Source organism: Mauremys reevesii, linkage group 8, assembly GCF_016161935.1.
Source record: "Mauremys reevesii isolate NIE-2019 linkage group 8, ASM1616193v1, whole genome shotgun sequence".
In the NCBI taxonomy this organism is placed as follows: domain Eukaryota; kingdom Metazoa; phylum Chordata; order Testudines; family Geoemydidae; genus Mauremys; species Mauremys reevesii.
In genome coordinates, this window is record NC_052630.1 from 12,555,513 (window position 1) to 12,573,495 (window position 17,983).

The following is a 17,983-nucleotide window of genomic DNA, read 5'->3' on the forward strand; positions in this document are numbered from 1 at the left end:
TGCTCCAGTGATGTGGGGAGTAGTTGGTACACCCAACTGTTTGTTCCTACACACCTGGAGCCACCATGTGGGTATCCCATGCAAGGCAGTCCTTGCTCCCTTTTATATGCTCCTCACACAGCTATGCAGCTTCAGTCACAAACTAGCTCATAGTGTCTGCACAGAATGGTCAAAGGCTTCACTTGGACAAAAGGAGCATCTTTTGCTTCTGGTCTAATACTATTTCACATAATATCAAATGCAGCAGTCATGTGCCACCCCATCATTATTCATGCCAGTGCATAAAGCACAGAGATCCTTAATAGCCAAAATTGGAAGAGAAACCAGTGTTTTATTCCTATATAGAATAAAGTCACCTTTAGTCTAGAATAGAGTGTCCACATGGGCAGTTATACTGGTCAATTTCCCTGTGCAGACAAGCCTTAGGTGTCATAAGCAGCAGCATATAGTCAGATCTGGCTGGAATGGATGTGGTGGAGAGGCACCAGCCTTCTGTGTGTAGATGGTTGGTGTGTTCTGCACAAAATGAACTAGAATCATAAACTGTTTTTATTTTTCAGCAGTAGGTAAAGCATGGGACTGTGACTTAGGAGATCTGAGTTCTATTCCTGACTCTCCTGTTGACCGAATGTGTGCTGTGGTTAGTCATTTAATCTCTCTGCCTCCGTTTCTCACTCAGTAAAAAGGTTGATGATACTCATCCTTTGGTAAGTGCTTTACAATCTATGGAGGAAAGGCTTTATATAGGTACTCAGTGTTGTCGTCATATTGTTTTGTTGTTAGGACTTCAGATCTCTCTAAGGGTCAAGGAATTAGATCTCCCTAATTTCAAACAACTTTAATGTTTTGGATTCAGAGCCAAATGTTTGAGTTCATATTCCAGTACAGAGAATACACTATCTTTACACTTTTTTTTATATGACTTACCACAAAATTCTATATAATAACTGCCGTTTCACTGTAGTGACAAGGTACAATTCATGTACTTTGTTTTGTAACAGCACGTACATGGTCGTGTTAGTGGAATACATAAGGGTTTAAAAGTAGCTTCTTTCTCTCACATATTTTAGTTTCGTATGACGTTGGTAGCAGCAACCCAAACACACTTTCTTTTTTAGTTACTTATCTGGCCCTCATCATCATCAGTATCTGAGCACATCACAATCTTTAATGTATTATACCTCACAGTACCTGATTAGGTAGGAAAGTACTATTGTCCTCATTTAACAGCTGGGGAAGTGAGGCACAGAGAGGTTAAGGCCCAGACCCAGAAAGGTATTTAGGTGCCTAACTTCTTTTGTCACACCTGAAGTCTATGGCTGAGCAATGAATTGAATTTAGGTCTCTTGGGGTATGTAGACATGGGGACAAAAACCCCATGGCTGGTCTGGGTCAGCTGACTCGGTCTTGTGGGGCTTGGGCTCCAGGGCTGAAAAATTGTTGTGTGGATGTTCAGGCTCAGGCTGGAGCCTGACTTCTGGCACCCTGCGAGGATGGAGGGCCCCAGAGATTGGACTCCAGCCCAAGCCTGAACATCTACTCCAGTGGTTTGCAAACCTTCTGAGCTGAGCCTCCTCTTTGAGTTACAATTTTCGGTTGCGCCCCAACCCAGACAAAATTAGCCACATGCAAAAGTATGCTTGATCGCCCACTCATAAACCTAACATAGACCTTCACACAACTTTAGTTAAATTACCTACACCTGTCAGTTTCAAAGAGCAGATACTTATCAAGGGCACAGCCAAGGCTTCCTCAGCAACAGGCTCATGGACAGCAGGTATAATAGGCCAGGGAGGCTAAGTCTCACCTGGCGCAGCCGCCACTGACCTGTCGCTGGACACCTGGGCCTGCCTGTGCTCTGCTTCTTCCCCTCCCTGCTCTGTCCTGGCCCCGAGACTCCCCTACCGCTGCCTGGCGAGTCCCTCCTCTCCTCCATCCCCCTCCCGCATTAAGCCTGCCCCACCCTGCATCCCTCCTCTCCTCCACCCCTTTCCCCTGTGAGATCCCCCACCAGCTCACTGCATCCCTCCTCTCCTTCTCCCACCCACGAGCCCCCCCCGCCCCCCGCTGGCTCCCTGTGTCCCTCCTCTCCTCCACCCCCCTCCCCGCGAGGGAAGCTTCACCCGCCCACCCATAAATGGGCACATGCGATGGTCTCTGGGGTGGAGCCAGCGCTGGGTGCAGAGGCTGCTGGGAGCAGAAATCAGCACGGCCATGGCTGATGTTGACATTGATCCACAAGCTGGGTGGCTCGCTGAGGTGAGTCAGGGGGTGGAGGTGGCGCTCCTTCTCTGGCCCTTGTGGGGGCTGTCTTGGGCTCTGCTGGTGTCGCTACTTGCCCCCCTGAACATTCCTCCATGCCCTACTAGGGGGCCCCGACTCACAGTTTGAAAACCTCTGATCTATACAGCAATTTCTAACCTTGCAGCCAGAGCCCCGTTAGCCTGGGTCAGCTGACTTGGGCCAGTTGTTGCCAAGCTGTGAGGGTTTTATCCTGGGTAGACATGCTCTCAAGTCCTAAGCTAGTGTCCTAACTACTGCCCCATCCTGCCCCATGCGTAGACGCTAGAGAACCTGAAAATGAACTTGGCTAGAGACTGACTGTAAACTAATATGAACTTGACTATACTGTGAGAAATGCAAAAATAAACAAAAAGCATAAACAGTGAAATATAAATTCGATTTTAGAAATTTGTCAGTTTTAATAATCTAAACTGCTATTAGAACACACAGGCAAAGCAATGCCTTTTAAAAATATTATTTCAACCAGATAAAATCCTTTTAATTAGTCTGAAATGTCTACATATGTTTTACGATAACATATTCCCATGCCAGAAAGCTGGGAAAACATGGAAATCAGTTAGTTTATAGCTGTCACTGACAGGATTCAGTCAATTATTTTAATGAAACTAACATAAATGCTGTACTTGTAGAAACATTTGTTTGGTGGTCCCTTGTCTCTGCTTTGTCATCTCACATTGCACATCTGCTTTGGAGCGGAATAAATGCAGCCAGGGTTGAGAACCAAGCTGTTTCCATGATGCAATATTTAAATGATTTTATATTTCCATAAATGAAAGCTATATGCCCAGAAAAAGAATTATTGTCTGTGTAGAGCAGATTACAGTAATAAAGTGCTCAAGTTATGCCAAACCAGTGTTGGTCATTGTAATCTCAGAGCACTACTATCCACAAAGACACCTTTGCACTTGAACTCTTTGGGTAGAGACTACATCTTCCTAAGAGTTTATTCAGCGTCTGGCGTACTTAGGGTCTGATTCTGATGAGAACCTTCAGGCCCTCTGCAATGCCAATAATTAATACCAAGCACAGACTGTTAATTCACACTAAAGACTGGGAGACCTCTTGTGAATGACTGAATGTTGTGAATTGCAAACAGGCCTTGATCCTGCAAGGTGCTCAGTGCTTTCATGGCTCATTGAAATCAAAGGTGCCTAAATACCTTTGTAGACCTGGGCCTCAGTACCTTGCTTACCCTGGGCAAGTTCTATGTGAGGAAACTATTAATCAAGAGTGAGTATCCCGAATTGAACTTTGTTCATTTATCTGACCATTGCAATTTGGTTTTAATGATTTCTGATAATACTTTGTAGTGTGGAGTCGTGTATGTAGCTTTATACCAGTTATAATAGTGTTTCCATACACCTTGACATGTCTAAAGATCTGTGGTTCACAGGAGACTGGCAGCCATTTTTTTTTGGTGCAAACTGTTACAAGAAGGTGCTTACGCAATGTGTGAGCTGTCCTGGAGTCTATACTTTTTATTCTTTTTCTGATGTTTTAATGTTAAAAATAAGTCATTTTGACTGCAAGTATATAGTTGCTCTTTGCTAAAGAAGAATGTAGAACTACACCAGGAATGAATTTGGCCCATTAGGTGGTGGTAATAGGAGACCTTTGTTGTTGCATTTTTGCTGAGAGTTGGGCAGAGACTCCGTATTTTTTGGGGGAAGTACCGGTTGTGTGCATGTAACCACCCTCCACCATGGGTTATCAGAAGAGATTGAAACAAGGCGCCTCAGCATGGAAAATAAGACCCTTTAAAGCTCGAGCTAAAGCAGGGGTCTCAAACACATGGCCCGCAGGGGCCAACCATAGGCACCGACTCCACCAGCAGCCAAGCTCCCCTGCCCACCCCGAGCGCACAGCCTCCCCGCTCCTCTGCCTACCTCCCAGCGCTTCCCGCCACCAAACAGTTGTTAGGCGGCACTTAGGACTTTCCAGGAAGGAGGCGGGAGGACTGGGGATGTGGCGTGCTCAGGGGAGGAGGTGGAGAAAAGGTGGGGCCAGAGCAGGGATTTGGGGAAGGGGTTTGAATAGGGGCAGGGAGGGGGCAGAGTTGGGGTGGGAACTTTGGGGAAGGGGTGGGAAGAGGCAGAGTAGGGGCGGGGCCTCATGGAAGGGGTGGAGTGGAGGCGGGGCTGGGGGGCTTTAACTGAAGTAATTCTAAAAGTAAATGTGTGTTTTGTCATTTGAGTGAGGTACATTACTGAGTGTTTATATTTTATTAAAAGCCCTCTTCGCGTGACAGTTTTTTAAAAGTTAATACATTGACTTAATAGCATACTATATTACTCTTCATTTTCTTCATTTTTGACTACACTTTTGTAACGTATGAAAAGGTTTCAGTGATGCAGCCCTCCAGCCAATGTTCTAGTCCTTATGTGGCCCTCATGGTGCCCAGAAAGCCAATAGTTAGTGATCTCCGCACTAGAGTAGGGAGCTGGGAGGCAGGGCTCCTTTACCTGACACTGACGTTTGATGTGACCTGAGGTAAGTCACTTGAGTGCTGCTTGTAGTTACACTGGTGTAAAATCAGTTACTCCATTTACTTCAGTGGAGTTCCTCTGGATTTATAGCAGTGTGTGAGAACAGAATTTGGCCTTCTGTGCCTAAGTTTACCCATCAGTAAATGGGTATAATATTTTTCTCAAGGGTGTTAGGAGGATCATAGAATATCAGGGTTAGATGGGACCTCAGGAGGTCATCTAGTCCAACCCCCTGCTCAAAGTAGGACCAATCCCCAGACAGACTTTTGGCCCTGATCCCTAAATGGCCTCCTCAAGGATTGAACTCACAGCCCTGGGTTTAGCAGGCCAGTGCGCAAACCACTGAGCTATCCCTCTGTCCCTCGCCTTAACTAATTTTTAAAAACTGTTTTGAGATCCTCAGATGAAAGATTATACAGACATGCAGAGTATTCCGTAGTCAGGTATTTCTCTTCGCAATCAGTTCAACCGTTTGATGTCTCTGAACTGCTGAAAAACTGCTACATGAGCAGGGGAAGGAATTCTGAGAAGTGTTATGTTGCCAAGAAACCCACTTCTTTGGAGTCCATATGTCTTACATTGCTTCTTAGTTCTCAGACTTCAACAACCTTGTGGTGTACCTTTGTTTTTTTTTTTGTTTTTTTAAAAGGAGAACACAACAGAAATACTCTAACAAAAAAAGAAAACAGCTTTAAAATACAAAGTGATGTAGGCTGATTTTCAGTAGAATTTCCTTGCTTTATTCATTTTTGTTAAGATGGTGTGTGGGTGGCTGCATATGACAACGGGCATATTTGGGCTCCAGTTAATGGTGTGGGGAAAAAATGCTAGTGCAGTCAAGAGGGAGCCACAAAATCAATTCAGATTAGATGTTTCTGATGTGGACTTCCTTTGCTACTAGCATGGTTTCATCTCCATAAATGTGTTTTTCTTTTGGTCTCTCTCTTTCCCCTCTAGAGGGAGCTTCTATGAGTAAGTGGAATCGTTATGTCCCCCCGTTTATGGATACAATCCATTTCAAAATAATTTGTCCATCATCTAAAGGTAGACATGCTTCCAAAAGCTCAAATGTCTTTGGTCTGAAAACCAGGCTGCAGATCTTAGAAGATCAGCTGTCTTGCAAGTTTTCAAGCACTGCCTCTGTTTTGGCCATACTGGAAATACCCAGGATTAAAAACAATTTAACAGAAATGTTGGCACTTCTGTTGTTCTAAACTTTTAACAGTTTTTCATTTTGTGTGTGTGTGTGTGTGTGTGTTTAATGGCAGAAGTGAGGAAACTTCTAATTCTGTGTTAGAGATCTGATTGGTTTGAGTAAAATTAGAGTTGTGCAAATAAATAAATAAATTAAAAAAATGTAAAATGAAATTGAAACCCCTCAAAATTAGCAAAAATTTGCATCTAATTTTGAAACTGAAAACTGTCCATTCTTTGGCCAAATTCACTGATTTTTTTTTCCCATTCACAGATAGGGTATTTTCAAATAAAAAAAGTGAGATTTAGCCTGAAATTGAGTAAAATTTGGCCAATTTTTAAGCAAAGAAGATATGCAATGCAAATATCCAAAATTTCAGATTTTTGTATGGTTTGATGTAAAAACTCCATTTTTTGAAGGTTAGCAAACAGGCAGAAAAAACCCATAATATAATTTTGTGGTTGCAAAATTATCTGAAATTTAAAATAATGGATGTTTGGCAGATTCTCCCTCCTGCTCCAGATTTCACACAGCTGTAGATGAGATCAGTTTTACTTCTGGAGGCCTTGGATCGTATGATTTATATTTGCATCATTTGCCATTTCTTTTACATTCTAATCATCTTACTGGAATGCACATTTATTCTACTCCATATGAATATTTGCCATAATTCTGGTGATGCTAAACTGGTGTGATTTTTTTGCAATTTTATTAATGGCTCTATCTTGCCCTATTGGAGTTTAATGAGAGTTTTGCCAGGGACATCAAAAGAAGTGGGATGAAAGGCCCTAACTTTGCGCATATCATCAGAATTTCCAAAGATGTGCTGCATTTTGCACTGATGTGTAGTGTTGCCGAATTATGACTCCGAATGCATTGAAGTCAGTGGGAGTCTTTTCACTGACAGAAGTGGGTGTTGAATTGAGACTTAATTGCAGATATTTATCTCACATTAATTCTTAGTCCTGTTTATCAGTATTGCTGTAACTTTTTCACCTTCCTCTCCTGGCGAAAGTACATCTTACATCCATTTTTGTCCATCTTTTAACTGATTCTGTAGGTGTTCTGTCAATTTGACAGCCCCCTTCCTTCCCTCAATGCTACAGCTTTGTTCAGAAGAACAGAAATCACCAGAAACGTGGATTTGCTGTCTGCTGTATAGTAATTATGATTCATCACTTCAGTGATGCTCAGTGTTTCACCATGGCAAGCTGAGAGCTAGCACAACTGTAATCTGCAGCTTCAAAAGGGTATAAACAGCAGGTCACATCATGCATATGGATTATTTAGGAATCTGGGTATTGTAGTTTTCTTTCAAGCTAAGCTCTTTCTCATGTTTAGCTGGTGTTTAGATAAAAGAACGAGGGTAACAAGACAGCCAGCCAAATGTAAATCGGCTTTTATTTTTATCCATCGTTATTTGATCTGTCATGACAAAGACTACTAGATGCCAATGGAAAATCCCGTCTCTGCTGCCAATTTGTTGAAAACTTGGATTTTTTGTAGTGCAGCATTTAGATTTGTCTTTTGTTCTATAATAAGATCTGTTGTCTTTTGATTCACAACATTTCCTGATGCCCGCAAGGAAATATATCATTAGAATTCAGTTCTAACACAACTCTGAGTTCAGGAAAGCCGATAGATAGCCTGACTTGTCTCTTTCTTAAACGGCGCTAATAAAATAATTATGGGAAAACATATATTAGAAACCTTTGTGCAGCAAACAAACCAACATAACCATTTGTGTGCCCAATCTCTGAGTTAGTAGCATAAATGCTAATAAATTCTGTGGATTTTTAAGTAAATATCTTTTTGCAAGAGAACTTCACTGTAATTCAGCATTAGTTAATGGACAGTTAAAGTGATGCCAAAACCTTCACGTGAAGAGTGGTACTTCCAAGCTTGAAACATAGCTATTACAAGATGCCTGAGCTTTAAAGGGTTGTAAACTGTGAAAACAGTCCAGGGAAAGTATTTAGATTCAAACAGCTCCACAGTAATAGCTTTTATGCACACACCTCTGGTGTGCTGTTGGAATACTTACCTGTTACATATGGCACCCTGGCTTATAAAATCATCTGTCCTGTCACAAGGAAACAAATGTTGTTTAATCTGAAATTATGGTTTTGATGCAGGAATTACTGGATGAAGTTCTGTGGCCTGTGTTCCCACAATAGGTTAGATTAGATGAACATAAAAGTCTGTTATAGCCTTAAAATCTATTAGTCTAACACTCCTGTCTTATATAACAAACAAGAAATGCAAAACATTTTCTGAACAACATTTTAGCTTTGTGATGGTCCGTCTGTTCTAGGTCTGCTTCTCTTTTGGGCCTACAAGGAGGGGTGGATAGATGTATATCTCTCGGCACTGCCACCACATAGTGGCATCTTACTATTGGTCTTCAGGGTCAGCTGCTGTATTATCATCTTATTGCGTTTTTCCCAGTGATCACTCTGTTTCCTCATCTATCAGTGCTGGACAGTTACTGAGTTTTATTTGTTACAAGTGCTGAAAATTGGTTTGCACCTGGAGCTCTATCCAATAGGATTTCCCTGTGCTGCAGTAAGGAAGCAGCAATGCAAAGGCGACATAGACTGATCTGAGTAAAAAGACATCAGCCCTAAATTATATTTTTTGGAAAGATGAAAGTGAGTTAACCCCAGATATCTGGGTTATCCCAGCTTGGTGATTAGATCACTTTGCCATTCCCTCTGGTAGGGAACATTCCATCTTCCTGCCCAATGAGCAGCTTTTCCTGTTTAATATTAAAAACCTCCAAATAAGCTGCATTTATACTGGATCCAACCCCTCTGCCTCCTGTGCCTTTCCCAGGCCTTCAACATCCTTTAGCAGTTTGTAAGGTGATTTCCCACTGGGGCGGTTGATCTGTTCTCACACGCTCCCCACGCAAGAAATGGAGGCAACATGTGGAGATGTCTCACCTTTAAAGGGTTTGTTTCCCAGACAGGAAAATGACTAATAGATCCATTATTCAGAGCAATAGTTTTCTCACTCCAAAGCCACGAAGGGATAACGAGCAGTCCAAGGTTTGCGGCAATGTATCTGGGTTTTGTGAACTTCCCAGAAATGATTTTCAGCAACACAGGTCCCACCCACTTAACATAATATTGCAACTTTTAGACATTTTCTTCCAATTTATAGCTTTAAGTTTTCTTTGTTTGCCCGTCACTAGTAGCTCATAGCCTGAGCATCCCCAGAACCATCATGAACAGCCATTATGTTGCAAATGTAAACCTTCATCTCTTCGATTTATCTGTCCCTCAGTCACACCCAAACCAGCAACTAAACTGTTTTCAAGGTGCTCTGGTGCTAACATAATGGGGAGCCATTAGCACTAAGGCCGAGAGGTAAGGGTGGAGTCTCTGAGGAATGGTTAATTGTGCTTGACGCAGCATCAATTCCTGAGCAGCTCTCTGCAGTCTCCAAAGGATCATGCCAGAGGAGGGCTCCACAGCCTTCTGCCCTGGCATGCCTTCTACTGACACATGGAGCCCTCTTCTGGTGGAAGAGAATCTTCTGCAGGTGCTGTGCAGTGGAGTTACTGCTCCCTATATTCTGTTTTCACTCTCAACTACTCCTCTGACCTGCACAACTGCCATGCGTGTGTATGTGTGCGCACTGGCTTGTGTGAGTTCTCAATGCAGAAGGGGCTATACAGAAAATATAATGCAGCTTCTGGCCTCTTGGCTGTACTCTGTTAAAGTACTTATATAGCTCCCATCACCAAAGTATCTGAGCATCTGAATGGCAGGGGCAGGTAATCAGTCTGTCAAGGAGGGGCTCAGCATCTTGCAGGAAAAAGCAGATTTTCACGTTGCCATGCTGACTCTGTCAAGAATACAAGTGCGGAGTCTGCTCCTACAAAGCCTCCTGGTGCACAACTCTCCCTTGCCTGCAATGAGGGATGTGCCTGCTAGTCATTTGCAGGATTGGGGCTCCTGATACCTCACCCACAGTGAAATGTATCCCCCTGCAGAGGGCCAGCTTGAGGCCTAGATGCCACTTAAATCCACCTGAGCCATATGTTGAGCACTGTGGTAATAAGAATGCAATGACCACTTTCTCTAGTTTCCCAGGTTTCTATTTTTATTATAAATATACTGTACTATATCAATCTACCCCCCAGTAACCTAATGCTCTGTAAACAGGAGAGAGAAAGCAAACAAGGGACCATTCTCAGAAAAGCAAAGGTAACCACATCTGAAAAACTAGAGTGTAACTCTTCACAAAGAAGGGAAAAACCAAACCACTTTCGGACCAATTGAGCTAACTGATTTTTTTTTCAGTAGCCCTGTCAGGAGCTCAGAAGTAATGAAGCATAGCGAAATGGAAAACAAATTGCCTCTTTGAGACCGTTTTTCTGCATTGCAGTGTGTGAAAGATCACCAGAGAAATAGGACTGGAACAAACAGGGCACTGACTGTTTTTATTTTCAGTGGACAGGCTGGGGGTTTATCTAATGAGAAATCAGTCACAACGCATCTCCTATGTTTCCTCTAGAGCGCTTTGCTGCCACTGACTAATTAGTGCCGTGGCTGACTTAATTCCATTTGAAACTTACTTTAGAAAAGAGAAATTATTCTAGATGTTCATATACATCCTCCCTATCCACCCACCAGTCCTATTCTTCTCTCTATGTATATATGTACGTACACATACACCCCACGCAAATACTCTATAGTCATATCCTCAAGACTTGCTCATCCAAAAACTTTAACATTCCCATTTAACATCTAACTTTTTTTTTCTGGTGTCTGGGGGGGATGTTTTGTTTGTTGCTACACCTCGTTTTTTGATTTATTTTATTTCTGTTTCTAATTGGGGAAGCTCCTATATTCACCTGGCGTTTGGAACTTGCATTCTGTCCAGCTTGGCCCCCCAGAGCCCTAATTAGTTAACCTTCAAGGCGCAGTGAAAAATCCATCTATTTACCTGAGCTACTGAGGATGAAGGTCAGGGCAGAGGGAACTGGTAGATATTTAGCGCTAGATTTCCAAAAGGGTTCAGGGCCAGCCCCAGGTTTAGGCCAGTGATTTTGGTGCCTTTGTGGCACCATTTTCTATTGAAAATTTGACCTCAGCTGTGGGTGGTGTCCCCTGGTGAAAAGTCTTACCCGTGGCCAATCCTTTATACTATGTTATGTGTTTGGATTTGTGGAATGGGTGCCCATGGCAGAGGAAGAGCACTTGTTGCTATTTTTTTAATAAATTTGAATAAATAAGTACTAATAAATGCATGAGCATACATAATATGCTGGTAGTAATATTCACTTAAATGTGCAAGTCTTAAAACTTCATTTGCAAGTTTTGTGATGTTAACATTCTGAAAAACTTTATAAGATTCCACTGGAGAAAAATAAAGAATTCTAAGATTCTGCAAAAAAACCCAACCAAACCACACCTTTGAGATGAGAGTTTTGCAATTGATTTCCATGGGGCCAAGACTTGGCTCAGTAAAATATAAGCTGGTCCTAAGAACTTTTCAAAACACTTAATGCCAAAATCTTTCCTCAGATACATGCATGGGGCTCCCATTAACTTCAATGGCAGGTGTGTGTGAGAGTATCTAAGTGAACATTTTAGCCCTAATTAACCTTCCATCATTCTGGAACAGCATAGGTTTTGAAGTATATGGTTGAAATCTTGGCTTACTGAAATCAATGGCAAAACTTCCATTGACTTTAACAGGGTCAGGATTTCACCTTATATGTCTACTTATCTCATAGTAGAGGAAGGCCATATCATGCTGGGAAAATATGTAATGTGCAGTCAATCAGATGGAGACAGAAGAGAACAAGCACATAGTCCTTGTGAAATAAGGAGGGCATTTTCACTACGTTGCCATGGTGTTTGAGAGGAATGTGTTTCTTAACAACATTGATGGCACAGAAATCTCAGCTTCAAAGGTAGAATTTACCTTTCATTTTCCTTTTATTGATGTGCTTTAAAAAAAAAGAAAGTAACTATTTAATAGACCTACATTCTGTGCAATGGGGATTAAAATATATAACATGTTCTGATTATTAAGAAGTAGAATCTTAGCTACATAGTGAGGGCTCTTAATGCTAAAAGGGTTGAAGGAAAAAGCACGTATACACAGAACACTAGAAAAGTATTAATCTGCACTAAGAGCTTTGTTCTTTGAGGCCAAATTCTAGTCTGAGGTTGCCTGGGTGAAAGCCAGGGTTGAGTTTGGAGCACAGTGTTTATATTAAATAACTTGAAATATATTAAGCAGCTCCTCATTACTTTCTATTGCTATTACTTGTACATAGAGCTTTTCACCACAGAGAAGCCCAAAGAGCTCACATATGTATCCAGCTGAAATGCACAAGTGACTTCAGTCACCACTGAAGTGTAGGATGAAGTAGGGCAACTATTTAACAGTGCACAGCGTGGGTATGTGGCATTTTAGAACCGGAAGTGAAGATTACTTCTGTTGACACTGCACAGGGAATTTGAAGCCAGAATGTAATTACCCCATTGGCCAGGATACTGTGGTTAACTCTTCTGAAAAGGGTCTTGAGGACTTTACTGACCACAAGGACCTTGTTTTTAAATCTCCTCCCACACAGCACCCCCAGCAGCTCATTTTTCCTAACCAACAGTTCGATGTCCCCTAACAATATGTGTAGGCTCTGGTCAGTCTTTTGCAACGGACAATTTTTTAGGCATAACATCATAAGCATTATGTATTGCATGGGAAAAAAGCCACTTACCAGGACTGTTGACATGTCTGAAAGATTAATTGAAGATCTACTCTGACATCTGCCTCCAAGTTTCCTATTCTTCTGACTGAAGTAAGAACCAGTGTGCTGTATCCATCTGTGGAGTTTAAATTATTTAACCACCCCCCATGACAAAATAAATGCATGAAAATGTTCCAAAGAAGTATAATATTTTACACAGGTGCTCTCTAGAATCTGTTTTTATATCATTTATGAAAGGAAGTTCAGGGGGTTTGGCTTGGTTTCAGTTGACATATTATTACCACAGAATCATGGCACACTTCTCCGAAAGCTAGAAACACACACATTGCACAGTGAGAACTCATATATAAAATTAATAGATTCATATGCATCAGTCTTTTACTAGCCTTTTTTATTCACCTATTTTTTGTTCGTCTTTCGTATAAAATAGAAAATCTGGGGAAAATTTTGCAGTGTGCAAACAAAAAGAAAGAACAGTTACTGAAAGAACAGATTTGACAGCTGAGATCCATAAGGACAAAACATTTTATGTATACCATACTTGGTTTTGTTTTAAAAAACCTTTGTGTCCAAAGCAATATGTTGTACTGGGAAGACTCAGTTTAATGCTAACATGATGTTCCTGCTATCCTGATCGTATGGTAAAAGGCGTATTGTGAACAAGCAATAAACATGCGGATGAGTGGGTGCTGAAGTTGAAAGCCAAGAACCTTCAGACACCTGGGCAATGAGGACATCTAGTCTAGTATGAGTTTACTTTTGGAAGCATATTAAGCATGATTTACTTGTATACAGTGATTGTTTTGGTAACTGAGACCTACCTTGCAGCATGCAGTTATGCTTGTTCCTCATACAGTTGGAACTTTCATCAGCCAATCAGGCTCTTTCTTCACGCCTAATGCCTAGTTTAACATTATTAAGCTATGTTGGGCCAAGGACTCAACTACAAGTGATAAACCATTGTTAAGATCAGAAACACAGAGGGATGGTAAATTACAAAACATCAAGAAATATGTATGATGAGAAAACATTTTACCACCCTCTGACATCATTGCTTTGGCCACAGAGGCAAACAGTTTCTTCCAAAAGAAGAAATGCTCCTCCCCCCCACCAAGAAATACTTGATTCAAATCTTCATGCCTACAAGATTTTCTCATATTTTGTTTGTAAAATTTAACACGGGCAATAAATCTGCTACACAATCAAAATGATCTGACGAATATGGGGAAAAAGTATATATAGTTTCTGAAAGGCAACAATTTAGAGAGAAGATTGTTTTTGTCTGAGGGTTTTATAACTTTACAAGGATTTCTAATATAAGGCCAGATTCTTCCATCCTTACACACACTGAGGGATACTGTTGCCTTGATTTCTATAGGACAGCTTGTGGAGTTTAGGTACTACTCACGGGAGCAAAGGTGGCAGAATTTAACCCATCACTCACGTGCTATATAAAAATGTTGTGCATAAGGGTTTCTTATAGAACTAATTAGGATGGAGAATGAAATAACAAATGAGAACGTCTTCTAATAGAGTGTTTTTTGAAAGTCCATATAACAAAAATCAGTCAAAAGTTCTTCCTTATCCTGTTTTGAGAGAGCTTCTCCTAAAGTATGGTGAGCATCTTGAAGGGAAAATAAACCAAAAACAGGCTGCTTGACATTCAAAAGCGTTGGTCATCTGGGTTTGGTTTTTTTTGGTCATCTCATTCCTCTGAAAAATCCCATAGACTAATGTATGTCTGTTGATGTGACAAAATGGTGTGAATCTCTATCTTGTAATTTCCCTATAATATTCTATTCCCCACAGCATTTCGTAGAATGATTTGCTGAATGAACGAATCATTTCCAAGACCCGCTATATCTCCTCTGATTTTTTTCCTATCAGATTGAAGGCAATCTCGACTGAGTCAGTGTTGGTCAAGGCTTTGATTAGACTTGGGTTGACAGTTTGCAATGAATACTTTCTGCAGTGAATTTTCACCCTTTTTGCTGTTTCCAGTTTTTCTAGTCACAGGAGTCAGTTACGGCTTTGCCATGAGCTATTGCTGTGTTGCCCCAGGAGCAGCCCAAGAGGAAGACTTGGACTCGAGGGCGTCAGTCTTCCTGTTGGTCCAGAGAAGGTGCATGCTATGCTGTTCAGGGTCTATAGCTGGTGCCATGGATGCTCGTTGTTATGGTGGCGACATAGCTGTGGAGCATTTTGTGGGTGGGTGGGTGGATGGGTGGGGAGACCTAAAGTTTCAGAGCCTGTGTCCCCTCTCACTGTTGATGTGAGTAGCTGTTGTAGGAGCATAATGGATGCCTTGCATGCCCCTATGCCCGGTGCCGGGGTGTAGCCAGGGCCACAGTTCAGCCCCTACTGATTTTCTTGAACGTGTTAAATATTCAGAACTATTCAGTAAATCTTTTCTGTGGCTAATTCCTACTTGTTAGCTCATCTGTGAGCAGTTCATTGCAACAGTCTGAGATCGAAAATTTTACCTGTTTCCATTGAACATCCTAGGTCACATGGTATATTTCTCTTTTCTGATTGGATGACCCTAACTCTCAGGAACAAGATTCCAGTGTTAATATTCAGGATGATGAGACCAAAATTTGCTTGTCACTAATATTCTGAAATATTTCCTGTTTCAGCCAATATTCCTACTAGCGAATTTGTTCATTAAGACAGGTAATTTCAAAGGGGCCTAATGCAATTAGGCACCCAAATTCTATGGAGAGTTTAATGGGATTTGGGTGCCTAACCAACTCCCTTAGATTCCTTTGAAAACTCCAGCCCAGAATATTTGCAGAAAGCAAATGCGAAAGGCTGTGATTCCCAGCCGAAGCAAATTTGTTTAAAGATGCAAATGAATAGTCCTGAATTTTTTGCCATAGTCGCTCAGCTCTGTTACTGATCTATGAGATCAGCTGAATGTTTCGCTTTAGCAATTGGTGTTACTTTGTCAGGGTGAAATTCTTCCCTGTGCAGAAGCCCAGAGCACAACCCTTATTTTGAGGCTTTAAGAGAGACTTAGGTGATGCTCAGGCCTTGTGCTGACTCTCTGCATATTGGTGAATATAACTCACAGTGAGCAGGGAGAATTGTTATTGAGCCTTTAAGATTAAAGGTTTATGTCCAATGAAGAAAAGCATCCAGGGCCTTGGCCACGTGCTGATATACAGTTCAAAGGTCCAGACTGTGTCTTTGACATCCCAGCATGGGAGGAATTGTAGAATTTAATAGAAAACTATAACATCCATAAGTTTTTGAACCATGACAGAATTGAATAGAGAATTATTTCCCTGATATAGAATTTCTAGAGGACAGTTCAGAACAGAATATCATTAAATCCTTTAGGGGTTTAGAGTAATTTCTATAAAACCTTATTACACTTTTACAGCAGTCCATTGGTTTAATCCGTTACATAGGACTTTGTCATAAGCTGTGTCCTGGCCATCAGGAAACTCAAGACTATGCTGTCATTGCATGGCTGCTGCATTTGCCTACACAGTCACTACACTATTCATATTTTCTTCCTTCTGTGAGTCTGCACTGCTGCTCTGAGCTATTGCTCCCTCTCTTTACAACTAGTAGCTATGATTGCTGAAGCAGCTGCTTTGACACTGAGCAACAAGTTCAGACATGGCATAAGTGGATACAATTGCATGGAATATCGTCTGAATCCAGTCTCAAGTTGGACATGTGTAGGAAGAATAGCTTTGAATATGGCTTTGGCAGAATCCTGATCTTATTCCTAAGCGGATATGTCCATTTGTTTTTCTGCTGTGAGGAAACATATGGTGTTATGGGCAGAACATGACACACAAGGAGAATTGTAATACAACTCCTAAAAGAAGAACTATATCCTCTTTGTAAAGGAATCCAGCCAGAAATCCTGGAAATCACATGGAAAATGGTTCAAGCAAGTGGAATTTTTTTTTTTGCAATTAAAATTAAATAGGCAATATGGAAATATACCCTTTTAACAATGCTATGTCCATGTCTTACGTTCTTACAAAATCAGTTTTGGCATAAGACTCCATACAATCTAGCTCATCCTTTTACTGTTGCCTTTAGTCTTGATATATTGAGCAGGAAACTGGCCATGAGTAGGACAGTGGAACGGTTCTCATGACACTTTCCTCACAGAACACAAAGATCCTGAACCCCCAGACCTTGGAAAGGTAGTTGTGAGGAGATGGGATCTTCAGACACTAACGAGAAGAAATACCTGTTAGTTCCTGAAATTAAATAGAACTATTGCATATTGCTCACTAGGGGCTGGGTGCAAAGCCCACTGAAGTCAGTTGGAAGATTCCCATTGACTTCAGTGCATTTTGGATTAGATCCTAGATATATTAGTTGATGTTTAATGAATGTCTCGAATCATGCAACAAGCACACATTGCAACACGTTACTCCTTGAAACAAACCAGTTAACACTGAATATGATCTAATGAAACATTACCCTATTGAGAAATAAAATACCTTATTAAGAAGGAACTGTATGATTGGATGATTGGAAATATATTATTGTACATGTCAACTCATTTTAAACTTCTTTGATATGCATTTTAATATAATATTAATTTTAGCAAGCGGTCATACTTTATAACAAATGGAGTTTTCCATTAATTCATTTCTAATATTTTTCTTTTCATCCTCTTGTAAGTAACAATATTTATTAGTATACATAGCAGTGACTTACTTGATTGTTATCCAAAGTATGGTACCATCAGAACACCCTGGTAGTTACAAAATAAGCAGCAATGACATCCAGCAGCAAAGTCGTGTGGTGAACATAACTGATGCCACTCCCATGAAACACAAGAACCAGCACAGTAAATGATAGACCCAAAACTTTCCAGGGGAATCTGAAACAAGAAGTAAATCTCCGGGGTTTGCTATAATACAGGAATCAATATCAAATATTATGTCTACAGTGTCTGTCTACTGTCTTCTAGTTTATCATTTACATTGATGTGTGTGCTACAAGGATTTTGTCCATGATTTTGGAACCATCACATTGCCTGTGAGTGGTCGAGTCACTAGAAGGCTATTCTGGTTATCCAGACAAGTGGAAGTAACATTTTAATAGCACCACACATAATTATATAAAGTAGAAAATTAATCATCAGTATTCTAGGTGTAGCTGTGTTCAGTTCTGGGTATTATCAGAAAAATATTGACTAATTAGTGGGCATAAAATATTCAGAAGTACTAACTGAGGAGGAAAGTTTAAAACAGCTAAATAGGGCTAGCTTGACTAAGTAACAGTTAA

The 17,983-nt window shown here is 41.0% G+C and overlaps 2 long non-coding RNA genes across 3 annotated transcripts in view; one reads left to right on the forward strand and one right to left on the reverse strand.

The window, feature by feature from the left end:
• The window catches only part of LOC120370472, an 83,677-nt gene that overhangs the window by 50,517 nt on the left and 15,177 nt on the right, over window positions 1–17,983 (forward strand). The window lies entirely within an intron of this gene.
• The window catches only part of LOC120370471, a 33,977-nt gene that overhangs the window by 7,399 nt on the left and 8,595 nt on the right, over window positions 1–17,983 (reverse strand). The window contains exons 4-5 of one of the 2 annotated variants that reach the window (XR_005583758.1): window positions 17,411–17,576; window positions 12,728–12,833 (exon numbers count right to left, since the gene is read on the reverse strand). This is a non-coding gene — a long non-coding RNA (uncharacterized LOC120370471). Of the gene's footprint in view, window positions 1–12,727; window positions 12,834–16,738; window positions 16,918–17,410; window positions 17,577–17,983 lie in introns of those variants that run through there. The other variant, XR_005583757.1, reaches the window with a different exon arrangement.